This window comes from Euwallacea fornicatus, chromosome 10, assembly GCF_040115645.1.
Source record: "Euwallacea fornicatus isolate EFF26 chromosome 10, ASM4011564v1, whole genome shotgun sequence".
Lineage (NCBI taxonomy): Eukaryota > Metazoa > Arthropoda > Insecta > Coleoptera > Curculionidae > Euwallacea > Euwallacea fornicatus.
This window is the reverse complement of record NC_089550.1, coordinates 654,218-670,962: the sequence shown is the minus strand read 5'-3', so window position 1 is coordinate 670,962 and position 16,745 is coordinate 654,218. Positions and strand designations below refer to the sequence as shown.

At 40.5% G+C, this 16,745-nt stretch overlaps 1 protein-coding gene across 2 annotated transcripts in view; it reads left to right on the top strand.

Annotated features, from left to right (window-relative positions):
- The window catches only part of Ephrin (ephrin), a 321,509-nt gene that overhangs the window by 91,708 nt on the left and 213,056 nt on the right, over window positions 1-16,745 (top strand). The window contains exon 2 of one of the 2 annotated variants that reach the window (XM_066286413.1): window positions 14,388-14,440. The exons of the other annotated variant lie outside the window; for it this stretch is intronic. The gene's annotated coding sequence lies outside the window, so the exon portion shown is untranslated. The remainder of the gene's footprint in view (window positions 1-14,387; window positions 14,441-16,745) is intronic. 2 annotated transcript variants of the gene reach the window in all.

Sequence of the window (16,745 nt, the reverse complement as noted above, 5' to 3'; positions counted from 1 at the left end):
ATGTTTGTGCACGTTTGATTTAGCATTTAGTTGAGTAAATAAACGGAAAACTATCCGCAACCCATGCCGAGCTAGAGTTAGAGAATATAGCATTATTTTCAGACGTGCGTTAGAGGGTCATAACGTGTTAGGTGTCGCTTGCGACCAATAGTGAGGGAGCAAGTTGCATTACAATTACCTACATCTGAGAGTAAATATGAAACTTATGATATTTTCCTAAAAAACATATACACTTATATGCATTAAATTTGAGGAACAAGAGATGCGTTTATCAATGATTTTCATATCGCTACTCCGGGGTTTGATTCTGCACTCTAAGAAGTAAAACATTCCCTAGGGAATGACCTCAAAATTGCTTATAACACCGACACTGGCATATTCAAGTTTATCAAATTTACGTCATTTTGACGTCTTTCCCCTAAGGGCATTCTGCGCCCCAATATCATAGTAACTGTCGCGATGCTCATTCGCGCAGTTATTTTACATTTTTCATTTGGATTTTTTATGTCTTCGATCCTATGAAAAATTCATTGAACAATTCGCAAGAAAGTGTCTTAGCACAGTAGGGTCCTCGTCTGCGGATCGTGCGCAATGTTTTACGCTCGTGTGGTAAGAGTGACTTTTTATGTAATGTACTATCGCAGACCGCGCTTTTTGCTAGTGGGACGATCGATATTTGAATTTCATGGTTTTCAGGGAAAAATATTTTTGAAGCTAATCAGATCGGACGGAGAGAAAATTTGATGGGAATCACAAGAATAATCCGAATTGTATTAATAAAACTGGAGTGAACGACAGTTACAATTTTTGAAAGTTGTTCTGATTGCCCGGAAGTTGACTCAAGCTCAGTTTCAGTAGGGCTCAGTGTAGACACCCCATGTAATGCGTACCTACTTCGATATAGTCATTTTAAATGTTTATGGTAGGCACTAATATGGTGCGTACAAACTTTACTGTTGAAATTAGCAGAGGATATAAGTCGGTACACGCCAAAAGGAGCGTCTGACCTTCTACTGGACTAATAGCCATCATAGAGCAATGCCGTAGCCAATAGAGAGGCTTCTGCCTAGTTCTTCATCAGTCAAAGTGCCCTACTTCTTAGCCGTCTCCATTATTATGTAATTTGCCATTAACACGAACTTATCTTAAACTACGTTTGTTTGGGAAGGAAAAATATTGTAGCTAGCACGTGCGAAAGTGTCTTTAGCACTTTCGATTGCTGACCGAACTCCGCTTCAGTGAACCGCAATAGCCTGTGGTTGGCGTGCGGTAAAGTATCACTTTCTGCGTTTATTAGCTAACAAACTATTTCATTCTAATACTGTTAATCATCATTATTAGTTTAACACCATCGAGAGTAGAACATTATTTTCCTTGTAGATCGTACGATGTACCCATTACCACCGTTGCGTTCGCTTTTTATTCACTTCCTCCACGGCCGTAGCATGTAATTTCCGATTGGAGGATTTAATTATTGCGACTATAATATTTCCAGTGACTTCGTATTATCGAATCGTCCCTTCTGCCTGTGCCAAAGGTCCGTATTGTCGGGAGGGCTTCTCTCTCTCTCTTTTCCTCCGAGTCCCGGGGGAGCAAACGTAGCGGGGCTTAAAGCTTAAAACTGTACTGACGAAAAGCACGCGTTCGTTACCTACATGTGGGGATTTGATTAGATTTTTTTTTAAGATGGAGTAAAGTGGGGACAATATCTGATCATTTTCTATATATTTATTCGCGTTAATCGCGTTTGGAGAGTGGATTCCGCATGGGGCGCGCTCACGAGAAGTGCCCAGGGGGAGACCGTTCGGAAGCGAACTCATTTTGGGTTTTTGTTCGGAACGTCATTGGAACTCTCCACTGAAGCACAAACAATAAATTTTCGGAACATTGTATATCATTACATATGACGTTAGAGCTTGCCAGGCCTCCTGGGAGTAAAGGAAGATATAGAAATGAGTTAGTGCCCAGGCGTGTTCGCAACACGATATCTTCCTGTCTGAAATTAAGAACACCTACACTTCTTACCGCACCTCTTCGATGATAATTTTTACATCGAAGTGTAAGTTCGCTCTACAGAGCGATCATTCCAAAGTTGACTTCTTCAGCTGGGCCATTTGCCCGCGTCATCGGTTCGTCCATAAATTCAACTGATCATGAATCACGTGTGCTTTGTAAGAGGAGCATGTATTCTTCTGGTTGAGATCGGGGATCGAGCAAAGGTTAAAAGGCCCTCACACACTTAAATAATGACAGATTGCCAAGGTAACTGGCCGTAAAGAAATGGCGTGTAAAAAATGGGCCGAGATTTCAGACGCCGTTTTTTATTCCCGGTATTTTTTTGGGGAGTATCGCGTATCAGCCCGGGTACGAAAACACATATGTTTGGCAAGGCAGAAACGTTGCTTCCATCGTGAAATCTGATCCCCGTATCCCGTGTTCACGAAATGTGCTTTTACAATGAATCATGAAAACAATCATTTATTTCTTTTCGTGGTTGGGTCTCGTTGTTGACCGATGATCTACCTCACAACGGACCGCCGGACATATCGAATGATTTTCGTATTAGATAGCTAAATAATTGTCCATTATGGGGACGGTTTTATGGGTAAACAACGTTTCTTCGATTATGTCGGCATCATTTTTTAGCGGCCCTTTCGTTAAGCCGATCTCCGATTTGCAAATACGGAGTCACTGCCCATCGGTGTACTTGCCGATGTCCTTCGATCTGATTTCTTTTACCTTACAATTAAAAATTGCTGACCGTGGACGCGGGCGAACTTCAGCAACTATTGCGATGACAGATATCCAAGTTGTCGGGCATTGAAAGGAAGAAAAAACAGTAAAAAATCTCCTCGACCGACATGTGACCACACTTCGGCCGAAGACATGTGGGTGGGCGCATAAACGGGGCGCGTCCTATAACTTTTTCCGCACTCTAAATAGGAAAACGTAGTTTGGTGTTTTCATGCGCACTACATCTCACCTTTAAGCATACCCCTTATCATTACCCCCCTAGTCATCTTTGGCAAAACGTTAATTCACGGAAAGTAGAGCTTCTACGCTTCTCCGACAGACATGCGTAAACGCGTAGCTATTTGCTCACGCGCTAGCGGTTGCGGCGCAATTTCTTCCCGTCCAACTCACTCTAAATAGTTGTTTCTTCCATTTCCTGTCATTTTCCATCCCGTTCCCACCGATGCGAACGTCTTACGTAAAGAATTCGAATTCCTAACACCCTTTTAATAGAACAGCACTATAACCAGACCATTTCATCACAGTCCTGAAGTAGAATATAATTCCAATTTGGCCTTGTTGAGCACTCCACATTTGCACGGTCGTAGTTCCGCAAATTTCCCTCCATCTCGTTCTGCTAATGCTAAATTGAATTTGTAAGTATTATCGGGATGAAAATGTTGGCTACATTGGGAAATGGGTATTTTTAAAAGGAAGGCTTAGTGAATTCGTCGACTCCGGAATAGTCAAGAATTTAATTTGTCCTCATTATCCTTGTCATTTCCATTATGCGTCTTGATTATCTTTCCTACGGCTGAAATAACACCGCTTGGACGAAGTTTCCACTTCCAAGCGGCGAAGCAAATGAAATGAAAATTTTTAAAAATTTCCTGTCCTGCGGCGCAGCATCTTTCGAAATTTGTGAAATCACGACTGCAAGTTTTCAGCTCGCAACCATTACAATTCCGATTTCTACGGCGATCCAAAACAATGGATGCCATTGTGGTCATACAATCTCCCTTTCTTGCCCACATGAAACGAAAATTTTAAATCACTTTTTAATCAATTCGCGGAAATCATCGCTTCAACGCGAGAAACTGCAACGTTCCGTAGGGACGACACAATGCGTCCTTCAATGTTTGTTTTTTAATTCGCATTGTGCAGATAAATTTGTTGTATTTAAAAGCCTTTTGAACATTTTCACATCCCCGTGTCCGTAAATACACTTTTCGAATAAATTCGGTGCACTATTTTTCCCACGAGTGCCCGTGTCAATGTCATACATAAACATAATATCCACAAAAAGCTTTAACACTGACACATGCCAGTTCGATTTGCGTGCGGTAAATCTTTTTGCCGCTTAGGTGCGAAAAAGCTGTGCTTTCAGCTTGAAAATGCGTGCGATTGAACCGCTTTGCCGCACTCGCACGGGAAAAATCTCAAGTGTCCCGTAATGGGAAAATTAGCGATTTCGGGAGAGACGCGGGGTATGGAAATTATTTATTCTCTAACATCGTACTGTTTCGTTTTACTTGGTTTCGCAGCCTCACGTGCGTGCGCAGGTTGTCGGAGCAACCACTTGACGTTATGCTGTCAACTCGCGAGTAACGGTGCTGCTCCTCTGACGATCAAGTTCAAATAACGCGGGGTACGGTCACCGTGCAGTAAAATTTTTCAAAAAAAAAAAAAAAACAAAAAAAAACAAAAAAACAAAAAAAAAATTCTCTTTTGAAATTCAACGTTCAACTGTTGCAGGTCCATCGATTCAATATAAATTTCTTGGGAGTTCCAAAAATTCAGACCCTGACAGTGACCTTAGCGGAAATACCATAAAGTATGTGTGCGTGAAATTGCGCCCCGTCCCTGTGTACGATTTCAGCATATTCTTGACATATTCCAGCCATCCAAGACCGCTAAAGATCGCGGTCCGAAACGAGTCAGCATTCTTTTACGGAAAAGATAAAATACAATTGTGGCCCAGCAATAATTTAAAATATTTAAAAAATGTCTGAAGACCGTTGAAAAAATCCGCCGAGGCCAGTTTTTTAAAACAATCTCATTTTAACAAGGTGGAAAAAATTGACGAGAAAAACGCGCGCCTGTCACTGGTAACGAAGACAAGTCGTAAACCGTAGCTCGGGCTAATTGCGGTACAGAAGAATTATTTAGGAAGTGATAAGGGAGGTAAACGAACTCTTTGAGTATTTCTTCCTTCTTTTTATTGCAGCCGTGCGTTGCATGCGACAGCCAAAAAATTACCGGGAAAGTTGATATAGATCCATTACTTTTAAAAGCCTCTTTTTATATGTAGTTTCCACCATCACTTTGCCCAGAAGCAAAACCAAACAATGCACCGCATACAACGTTTAACACTACCGTTTTTCTGCCCTTTCGCCTTAACACACGAGGACAGAAGCACAGCATATCCGTTCTCGGATTACCTGGCAGACATTGTTTACAAATCGATGTTTTAAAAGTACAGATCGGATTACTTTCGGCATAAAGTCCCTCTTTGTCTTAATACCTGGGTCAGACGGAATCAAGCCCACATTCCCGCGTTGTTTTTAGGAAGGTCACTTGTTTACAAGTCCTGCACTTTACAGACGAATGATTCTTTTACGTGTTGCAATCTTAATTTTTTTCACTTCAACAAACTTGTCACTTCTGATTCTGCCGATTTGTATGCAGGATATGCTGCGATGAAATTTTTCCGGGGAATATAAATCTGGCTTGTTAAGCGGATTTTTACAGGCGACTAGAAGCGTTGTCTGCTCAATTAAGTGATGTGGGATTGACGCCTTTTATTTATTTTTTTCCCGTGCCGAACTAATAACGTGTAATTTCTGAGGTGTCCTGCGAAAATCTCCTGAGGTGAAACTGTACGTTGAACAATGGCACGTGATTCACAAAAGGCAAAACTGCGAGAGATATGTAAGTGTGGGAAGGTACTGAAACCGGAAATCATGCGAACGCGTATAAGTGGTAACGTTACCAAGTTGGTCTGTTTTTGCTCGAACTTTGGTAAGTTTCGACGAAAGTCGACTATTTTTCTTTTCGTCGCATTCGTTTATTGAATGACGTCTCGGCTCAAAAAGGAGCAACTTTTAGTTAGTTTTATTGAAATTAGCTCGAATTTAGCAAAATCACTGAACATTAGAGGGGCAGTCACGAAAGCGACATCGAAAGTTGGAACTGAATTTTTCCCAATTTTTCAATTCGCATTTTCCCGCATCGAATTAGCGATAGAGCTTTTTCTATGACTTGCCAACTAACCTCTGAAGTTAGACATCCGCGAAAACCATCTTCATCATTTTTTTTTAAACACTAATTGATGCTTTCTTGAGGCACCAGCAAGCTTGTTTAAAATATATCTGGTTCGTTTTACATTTTGTTAGCTCTTGGTTTCCTGAGTTAATGCTCATTTGCAATGAATGAGCTTTTGATGTATGAAAGGAAGAAGGCACGTCTCTTCCTTGCCGCATGGTCGTTCGTAAAATTACGAATTTTATCTCGTGTCGATTTCATTCCTGCTCGGCAGTTTCATTCTGAAACTTTTAGTTTCTGTTTTGGAAAACTTATGAAACCCAACGTTTTTCTGTCCGTTCCATCGTTGCTTACCAGCAATTGACACAAATTGAATGCCTGATAAACATCCATTTATCATGGTTTTCGATTACAGTGAATTACCGTTGCTAAGGCACCATTTTGGAAGCTCATAGGCCATAATATATCAGAACGGAACACGATTTCGCCGGTTCCTAATTTGTTATAATGTGCAACGAGACGGTGTATTTTTTCGTTAAACGTAATGGATCGGTCTATTTCACTCATAGTAAATCCGCTCTTAAGGTTCATCTTCAGACCTCAAGATGAGGTGGTAACCTCCTGCTACACGTACCTTCTATCCGTCCGAATGTGAGCAAAAACTTGTTTGTGTCTAGTGAATTCTGACCAATTTTTGGCCCACAATCATTTGGGAGAGCGAATTTTTCAAAAAGACGAAAAAAGTTTTTGATCTTGGGAGAGAATTGAAATACCAAAGGGTCATCACCAAGTTATTTGGAAAGGGTAAGGGTGGAGAACAAACCGAATATATCCGGCATTGCAACACAATTTTCGAGACGTTGTAGCAAGCTCCTTATTTGAATTATTCAAATAACAAGAAAAGTATCAACACAAGTGCGGAAAGCACAATTGATTTCTTGATTCGTGTGTTACATAAATTTATTCCATTCGTGGTTGTGAAATATTTTATTATCCTATTTGATTATCGTAAAAACGAAATGTTTAAAATGGCTATAAACGTGTTTTTCCCCTTCCTCATGTTAAGTAAAGGGCGGGGGTGCTTTTGCGCGTGCAAAGTTACAGTTTCTGATACTAGTGCAGGAAAGGAACTCGGGTGCTATTTCGTATATATATCACGTTGTAAACTGACTATAAACATTTCTCTTCGTGAGGCGATAAAAAAACAGAATTCCCGAGCACATATCGTTGCGAAAAAAATAATAATAAATGGAACATCGATCCAGTAATTATTGTATCGAAAAGACGTGGCGATAAAGCTGACCAAATAGAACACGAAGGTCAAGGGGGAAGGTACGGAGATAAAGCACGAGCTTTTGAACAAGGAAAAGGAAAATGGAAAGCAGCACAAGGTAATGTCCGGGCAAGTAAACGACATTTTGCTGGACAAAAGCAGATATGTTACGCAACGTTGAATTCAATTGCGAATTAGTTAGAATTTTTGTTTCTACAGAATCCTAAAGTCGAGTGGACTAGTAGACTGCCCCTAAGGTGGCAATAATTCCACTCGCCTACATAAATGTTATACTAGAACAAACGATATCAATCATACCTTGCCACCAGATAAATGAGAGATAATACAAGTGGATAAAAAGTATCTAAATCTCGTTCTTATGTCTATTTACAACTTGTATCTCGTTCCTTAAACGTTTCTTTGCTCTTCGCTGTCGTCATCAAGAGCTTCCAGGATTTGATTCATGAACTTGTCATGGGAAATACCATTCGAGCTTACATTTTGAGTCTGTTGGTTTTTCCCGTCTTCAAATATTTTCGTTCTAGGGCCTCGCAACCCGTGGAAAAGCCCACCAGACACGATCAACATAGAAGATGCCCAGTTCCACGTGTAATTATGTAGACGCCGAAGTAGTGAACTAGGGACAGCCAAGGAGTGTGTTAATTCGATGACCAACAATACATCTTTAAAGAAAGGAGGTGTAGAGGGTTGAATTTAAACGGAGGATGTGAAGGTTGTAAATCTAAGAGCAATAAAAAACATTTCCAGGACCTTCCCAAGCGGAGCCTTCGAAATAATTTAGTTATGCTTCTACTACAGAAGACGCATCCTTTTCGTTCGCCGTGCAGTTTATCTGTCTGTACCTTCACAGATCTCAAAGATTCTGCAACTGAATCAATCAGCCATCAGGAAATGCGCCGCCTTAGGTAATTTGAAACGCCTAATGGTCAGCGAGAGGGCCCCGTAAGAGAACACACAATTTTCGCTAGAAATTCCATCGCACTGAATAATTTTAAATCCGGATATCAATCGGACGTCACACTTGTCCATGATAATGAAACTCTCAATTTTAGCGGAAAGGACATTAATTTGGCTTCTAACGATTTTATTTCATGATTCAAATCAAATTAGGACTGCCACTAAATGGACTGATATTGACAATTTTGTAGCGTAGGGGTAAATGAGTGTGTCTGTTACCTTGAGTTCCATACAATTCGGGTATATGTACATTTTCGGAAAATTAATGTGGAAAAGCATGTCATGTGGGAAATGAGTTTGGACTGGAAAACGTAAAGTAAATGTTTAGATTGCGCAAAAGTCCTTTTTAAATGAGACATTTTGAGAACTAACGCGAACGATTAGGAAGGCGTCCAGTTGGGAAATGCACACTATTGCGTAACTAGTGGGATGCGGCCCAAGCGGAGCGCAATCGCGCGGTATCGGGCGAGTTAGACGAACAACATTGCGAAATCATAAGAAATTCGCGTGCATCTGAGCACTTTCGAGCTGCGCCTCGTATCCGTGGAACTGCAGCAACCGTTGCAGTTACCGGTTCCACTTGCCAACTGTGTTCTCAAATGGAGGAAGGTTTAGTCACCGGTTTTAACCGACCGAACAGTCACCTTTTTGCCTACGCTAGACAAATCGCAGGTTTTGTGATGGATAGCGACGACTAAAGCGGTGCGTTTTTGTAACTAGTTACGGAATAAAAGTTACAAGTTATGCATTTTGTAACTGGGTACATTCGTGGCTATTATATAACTTGTGCCTTCGCGATATTAAGTTCCATATCCCTGTTCTTGGAAGAAGGAAGGTAAACGGGGACAAACAATAAATAACGTCGGAGCGCGTATTCTAATGTAATTCTAGATATGATAGATGCTAGCGTTACGAGGCATATTACACGAAACTATACTGTTTCCGTTTTGATGTTTCTCGTTTTATCTTGACTGATAATTTGACAAATTGCCACTTGGCCAGCCACTATGCTAACAATTATTATGGCCAGGAGATTGCATGGGTATTGCATTTCAGGGTGGTGCGCGGTAGTACTTTTGCACCACACCGTGAGAAGCTCTTTGTTTTTCTGCGATGGTAGTCTTGGTTGCGATATTTGATAGCACTTCCACTCAAGATAAATAATTCATCCAGCCCGCGACTGTCCCATCTATAAGGACATCTTAAAGCACGCCAACTGCGAAACTAGTTGTGCGACATTCGTATTAAAGACCCAACTTACTGCAGAAATTGACCTTTTGAAAGTAGCAATTTTCTGAAACCTTTCAACGCCACTTACTTCTCATCTTTTTCGCAAACTTTGTTGAAAGGATGACTTGGAAATAAAATAACGAAGGCATCCCGAGCCGATTTAAGAAAGCAAATAATATCCTTCGAATACCTCGAGGAAAGACCGTTCCTTTGATAGATACACAAACAATATTCTCTACGTTTTGACGTATGATCCGAGTAAAAGCATGCACTGAATTTAATAAGACCGGAAAATCCATCTTCAAAGGAAAACAAACAAATCTCCACTGAAAAGCTTTCTTGGGCTATTATACCTAAGGAAAGCTGCTTTATGTGTTTAGCATTATGCCGAATGGGAAAAATGCAACGATTTTTCACGAATTGTTTGGTTTTCTCGTGTTTAATGCTCGTCTGGCCGGAACTGGTTGCAGCTCTTTAAAGAAGGTTTTGTTCGGCGTTTATAGATTGTTTTGTTCGGAAAATCATTAATATTATTCCCTGGAAACAATTTTTCTAGATGGTTAAACATTTGTAACCTTTCCCTAGGTGGATTTTCCCGTCCTTCCTCGGACGGATATTAGTGTGGGAAAGCCCCGGAAGGGACATTTTATCCCCCCCCGAAGCCCGCGGAATTAAATTAATTTTTCTAATATTCTAGTGTGCTTCCGCGTCCGGCGTCGAGAACTAGCAGGGCAAAAACGAAACGCCAGAACACCAATCGATAGGCTCCTAATCGGACTTTCATGTGTCCGCGACAAGTGACGTCACCATTCACCCACGTCACGGGCTTCGTGTCAGCGGCGGTGCCGCGTCCTTTCAAAATTGACACGTAGCAGGAATTTTGTCAGGCGTTCGAGCGACGCCGTCGACATTCGAATTTTTCCCGTCAAAATCGATGGGCAAAGAATTGAGCGGTTTGAAACGCCAAATTAAACCAGAGCGTGCGCAAATCGAGCGGCAACCCCGCACAAAAAATGGGGTTATGTTTAGACGTTTAAATGTATTCTCTTTTAACGCGGCCACTCTCGATCGTCACACTTGGTGACGTGAACGAAGAGTTGAGTGATTCGAACCATACTGCGGACTGATTGTGTTTTTAAACTTGAGGGCGCGTCAAACCCGCGAGGCAATATCGTTTCTCGGGACGTCGACATTTGTTAAATATTCTCGCGTTTCTCAGAAGGCAATTTGCAAATCATCGAGAAAATTCTCTAATCGTAACACGCCACCTGGCATTACTCCCAATGAATATAAGTAATTAATTGACATATAATTTATGGCCATTTCCCATAATATTCCTTTAACCGGTTTATCGTTAATAAAATAAATAATGAAACCCGGCTTCACTTTGTGCTGCGTATTACCAACCAGCCAGACGTCTGATTAGAATAAAATTTATTAATGATTTCAATAATTATATTTCTGCTCTTGATAGGGCGGATTCAATGCTCCTGCATAATGCATAAATTTGTCAAGTTTGTTAATGATCGACCAAGAGCGGGAGCGCTAAAGTTTATCCATGAATTATTCTCATTAAAAACTGCCCGCTTACAGTATGTGCACATCGATGAATCCGTTGCAAATCCTTTGAAATCGCGACACCAAACAATTTTTATCTCGGTCAAACATTACCCCATTCATTTGTTCCTCATAGCGAAGGATGTGCTTATTACACTGTAAACATGGCCACAGTCTTTTGGGAAGTGAAGTTAAATAAGTACGTTAGTTTTGCGCATTTGTACATAAAACCGTCCAGATTTGTTTGCGTTCGACCGCCAAAAGACAAACGGATATAATTTCGGCAAAAATTAGTTTGTTGTTTTAATCCACATTCCAACAAAAGTGAAGCATGTTAAGTAAACAATAGAATTGATTTTGGCGCGGTATTTGATTTAATTGGGTTTGTGAGGAAAGGCCGGTTCAAACGCGGGGTACGGCTCTGCTATCAGCTGACATAAAGGAAAAGAGTTATTTTATTACCTTTATAAACTCAAACGTCCTAAGCTAGGGTCTAGCTGCGGCTTCGTCTTGCTCTAAAACTTACTGCAGCTGAAACCTCTACTTTAACAACGTTCTCGAGAGCTCTAAATTACACGAACACTTTTGCGATCTCATAAAACTGGTCACATGCATATGCCTAGTGATGCCCACGTAACGGTTATCAGGTAACCTATTTAATTTCGTTTGAACCGGCTATGGGAGTGAAATTTGCGGACTTAGGAGGACTTAAAGTAACGCATACAGAGGCTCGAAAAAGTATTCGGGCAGCCGAAAAAACATTCTCTAAATCGTAATTTTCGTCCGGCTTTGCTCAAATTTTGTATGATGAAAATTCGAACCTAAACTCGGTTCAGGTTAGTTCAGGTTAGCAAACGCAGGGCGTTTCAGCAACATTTGCAAATTTAATTTCTAGGGCGCTTTTCGGGGTCTTAAAAAAACCCCGTTTTGGATTACTTCTCGTGAGGTGTGAATTTTTCAATACGGTTTTAATAGTCTTCTAGAGGGGATTTTTCTAAGCAAATCCCGAAAATCTGATCAAAGTCGGACCGCAAATAAGGGAGTTGCGGCCTTTTAAAATCGTCAAAAAGTGACGGTTCTCACACGAAATGATGAAGTTTAGACATTTTTCGCGATTTTAAAAGGCCGCAACTCCCTTATTTGCGGTCCGGCTTTGATCAGATTTTCGGGATCTATGCAGAAAAATCCCCTCTACAGGATTGTCGAAACCACACTGAAAAATTCCCGCCCCACGAGAACTTTCCAAAACGGAGTTTTTTTAAGACCGAAAGGCACTCTAAAAATTAAATTTTCAAAAGTTGCTCGAACACGTAAACTGAGTTTAGGTTCGAACTTTCATTATACAAAATTTGAACGAAATCGGTGAAGATTAACGGTTTAGAGGTTTTTTTTCGGCTGTACGAACACTTTTACGAGTGACTGTACGTACTTCGGACAAACATTTACGTTAAACGTACATGACGTACGCCAAGTAATTGTTTTCGGAAATTTCTCCATGTTCCAGGACATGTTATGATTGTACGCCTCGACAGACAAAACTTAAAGATCCGACGTCACGGTTGGAGAGTTAACGTGAATAGGCTCAGTTATATCTCATAATTTGACCGCAGGAGCAGCGAATCTCCTATTCTCGGTTAAGAATAATTTCGTTAGCCTTGACCTTAGCGGTCCTGCGATTGAGTTATTGCAGGAATTTCAGAAATATTAAACGAAATAAAATTACGTCATAGTTATGCATACGTGTGCGTAGATCGAGACTTAACTGAGAGTTATGCACGAATATTTCTCGATGTCGAGCAGATATTTTAATCTGCATCGCGCTCGGAAATTTAATTTTACAATTTTCCCAAGTCAAAACATTTTTCGAATATGTAAAAAGTTTATTAGGAAAATTTTTCGCGTGCTGATCGCTGTTTTCCAGCATCCGCTAATTTCAAAGTTCTGTGGATCGGGTCCGATATCGATATATCGGACTTATCGAGTTCATATCGATATGAACTGGTCATGTTTATCGTTTTCGATCTGGTGGTGCTTGGGCCACGGCTTCGTTGCGGCATTCCAAGATAAATTTACATTAAATAATTTGAAATGGGGAGATTTTAACGTTTAAGATGCCGCAGCAACAAAAGCTAATGTTCCTGTCTCAGTCGAAACGCCGCAATTGCAAGTTGAACGCGCAGGTGCGTAGTTCGCGATGAGTCGCCCCCACACCGTTTATGCAGATTTGAAAAGGGTCTTGAACTCGGAAAATTATAGTACTTTTTCGAAAACGACGATTTCGCTTTTGAAACCGGCCGCAACTGGCCGCTACTACTACTGTTCCCTCCAATTATTCCAATTTGTCCATTTTTCTGCCTCCTATTTGCCCGCTGTTCTGACATTATATAAGCCAAACGAAGTTTTCTCTGATGGTAGAGCGGAAAATCCAGAGCGACGAATTGTTCAGAGCCCCCCAAAACTGGCGACGATCTAAGACACGCTCAATAAATTATAAATCAGCTAAATAATATCATTCCCCAGAAAGTTTGTGCCCTTTCCCTAATTGATAAAAATTTTCCCTTTTAATTACCCGGGCATTTTCGAAGGTTTTAACGTTGGCGCGGGCATAAACGGCTTGTTAACATTCGCAAATTTTCCAAGAACAACCGGCCTGATGGCCTGATAATAATTTGAGGGGTCTACAGAAAATTCCAAAATTCAAAAATCCACCGTCAATCACCGGTTTTCGACAGTTAGATCAATCGACCGGTGTTTCGGCTTGTCCCTTATGTTTAATTCAGATTCACGGCGGCTCGTTTAGAAAGTCTCAAAAATCACAAGGGGACAGGTCTGACCAACAATCAGGCCATAAAAAAAAAACAAAAAAACGAAAATTCCCTGAAAAGTCGAATTGAATTTTAAAATCGTGTTGGAATTTATTTGATTCTTGGGCAATCGTAATTGATGAAGTGGTTGTCCGAGGAATACAACTACAAAGGGTTTGTGCAGCTAAGGGCATTTCAGCACTAATAGAGCCTTCCATCATCGTTAAGATTTTGTTTTTTGCCTTTAAATTGTGCCTCGTTAAGAAAGGCAACTAATTTTCATTTCCCTGAAACATTATTACGTCGACCTATTTTGCTCCAGATTGCGAAACACCAGATTTTAACCGGCGGGGTTTATTTTAGAATATTATCTCCAAGTTATATCTCTCTTCTCGCTTTTCTTACCCTGAAAACTAATTTATCAAGCAAGCGTTCGGATTTAGCCAATGCCGAGAACTTTTGTGAAAATTTTCTCATTTTAGCACTTAAAAATAGATTAAGGGCTTTACGTATCGATAGTCATCTTTAATCATTACTTTCATTTACAGGTTACTCTAAGGATAATTTTCCCATGGGCAAGCCAGATGGAATTTAACTTAAGGTATGCACGGCAACTGAGAAAACCTTCGAAAAAGAGGTAACACCTCGACTCTACAATTAACCCTCATGCATATTTAAAGCGACAAACAAGGCAATCCCATTCCCAGTTTCTATTTGGAAGTCTTCCAGATTCACTTATTACTTACACTCTGCCCGTTTAATAATGTAGTGGACCAATCACGAAGGTCTGATCGGACTTTATAATTATCCTTTCCTTTAATTATTCAAGTAGGAATAGCGGATAGTTAGCAGTGTCCATTTACCCGACTTAAAATTTAACCATTTCTCGGATATAAGTGGAGGAAACAAATTAGACGTTGGCGTGCTGTGTTCACGGATTTTCGTTGTCATTAAGGGTGGAATTGTGCAGTACGTTAGCGAGGAAGTTGGTCGGTCGTTTCTACTTAGGGAAGCTATGTTCGGATTTATCAGTTTATAAGGAAAATTTTCATTAGAGGATTGCAAGGGGCGGAGAATCCTTCGTCGTTTATTGACAAAAAAATCCCTTTTTGTTAACAAATAACTGACTCGTTTAGTGCCGTTGTTCCAGACCCGATATTACGCGATTAGAGGACACGAAACCTGACCCCACTTGCAAGCTCGAACCTCAGCCTAACCTGATATTTTTATAAAACCGTCGACTTTACCTCAAAAACGAATTACACACTTCTAAATAAACCGTTCGCTTGACGTTGCTTTTCAATAGCAATGATTGTCTTGATATCAAGTTCCTCCCAACTTCGTCCGTCCGGAATTCCTCCTCGAAGGTCTGACATCGTGCTCACTATTCTGATTTAGAAAGTACGGGTTATTTTGAGCTAGTTTACTCCCGCCGTTCCCGAGTTTCTTGTTTAAATTGCCCATAGAAGTTTTAAGGAAAACTGAATGGAAATTGAAGGAGACATGGTGAAAGGGGGGGGGGGGGCTTCAAAAATCTATTTCATTTAATGAGTTACACGTTGCACTTGTAAAATGCGATAATAATAATGGGGTCAACAAGCACCTACATCGCCGAAATTGGTTTTCCGGGCTCCTCCCGAAAATGAGAAAAAACGGCACGGCGTCCATAAGAATTTATCGCAGATAACTCGGGATCCTAATTCTAGGCGGAATTGACCCAATAAAGCTTTATTTCCAAAATCACTTTCGGCTCGGTCTAAGAACTAGTGGACAAAATTTTAAATGGACTGTTCCCATTTCCCTGGAAAATGATAAAGGATAAAACAATTTTAAGCAGGACGTGAGCGTTTCCAAAACTTCAACCGTCTCTGCATCTTTTCTCCTCCCTACGGTTTCCAAGATCCCAACATGTCTATCACCGATTTGGACCACGCCGACTCTCAGACGTTACGTCAGCGCGAAATAAGGCCCTAATCGTCTAATTTGGCCTTTCCAGTCATTTGGCACCTTATTTCCACCATATCTAATCTGGCGCAGGCCAAACATAAGAAAGTTATCCCGAGGAAATGCCCCATCGATAACGGCCGAAGGTAAAAGCACACTTCTGTTATTTGCCAGTGTTATCCTCACGCTCTTTATATTTGCGGTGGGTTTATTTGGTTAGGTACATTAAGTAAATTTGTTCTTATTTGTCAAATAAATAATAAAAGAGGTGACAATGAAGGATTAGGGCTTATGGAAATGACACAAATTGGATGGATGAGCTGCACAAGTCGATTATTCCTCACGTGCTGATAGCAGTTATACCCGTACACACTCTGCAGGGTTAATGGCATTGTCTGGTAATGGTGCATACTGAATTTATGTTTGCACCTTCGCTGATGTGCTTTATTGACGTTTAAGAACGCATTTCGGGGATTTAGTTTAGGATTTGCCTATCAGTCGGCTTTTTGAATAATACATTGAGTAAATATGAGGCAGCCACACCAAGGCATCGATTATTATCATTCTGACTGCTCGTTAATATATTGGATGGTTTAATACGTGTTCAATTTACTGTCAGAATTGCTCGTATATAATCTGAAATGCCGCTCTAACCGGAATTGAAACTTTGCAACCGCAATACCCAGGAGTGGAAAAGGATTAGTCATTTATCACACAAACTACAAACCAGTCATTATAATTAACTTATTACTGGTTATCGCATGAACTACTCTAGAACGTCGGGAAGTGATTTATCTCTAGGCCCTTGCAAAAATGTCGTGCAAGACAATAATTCGACATTATTATCGGAAGAATAATACAGATTTTTTTTATTATTATTATTATTTTTTTTATTTTTTTTTTGATATTTTGATATCTAAACAAACAAAACCAGTAAATCAACCGATGGCGCAGTTAAGGTA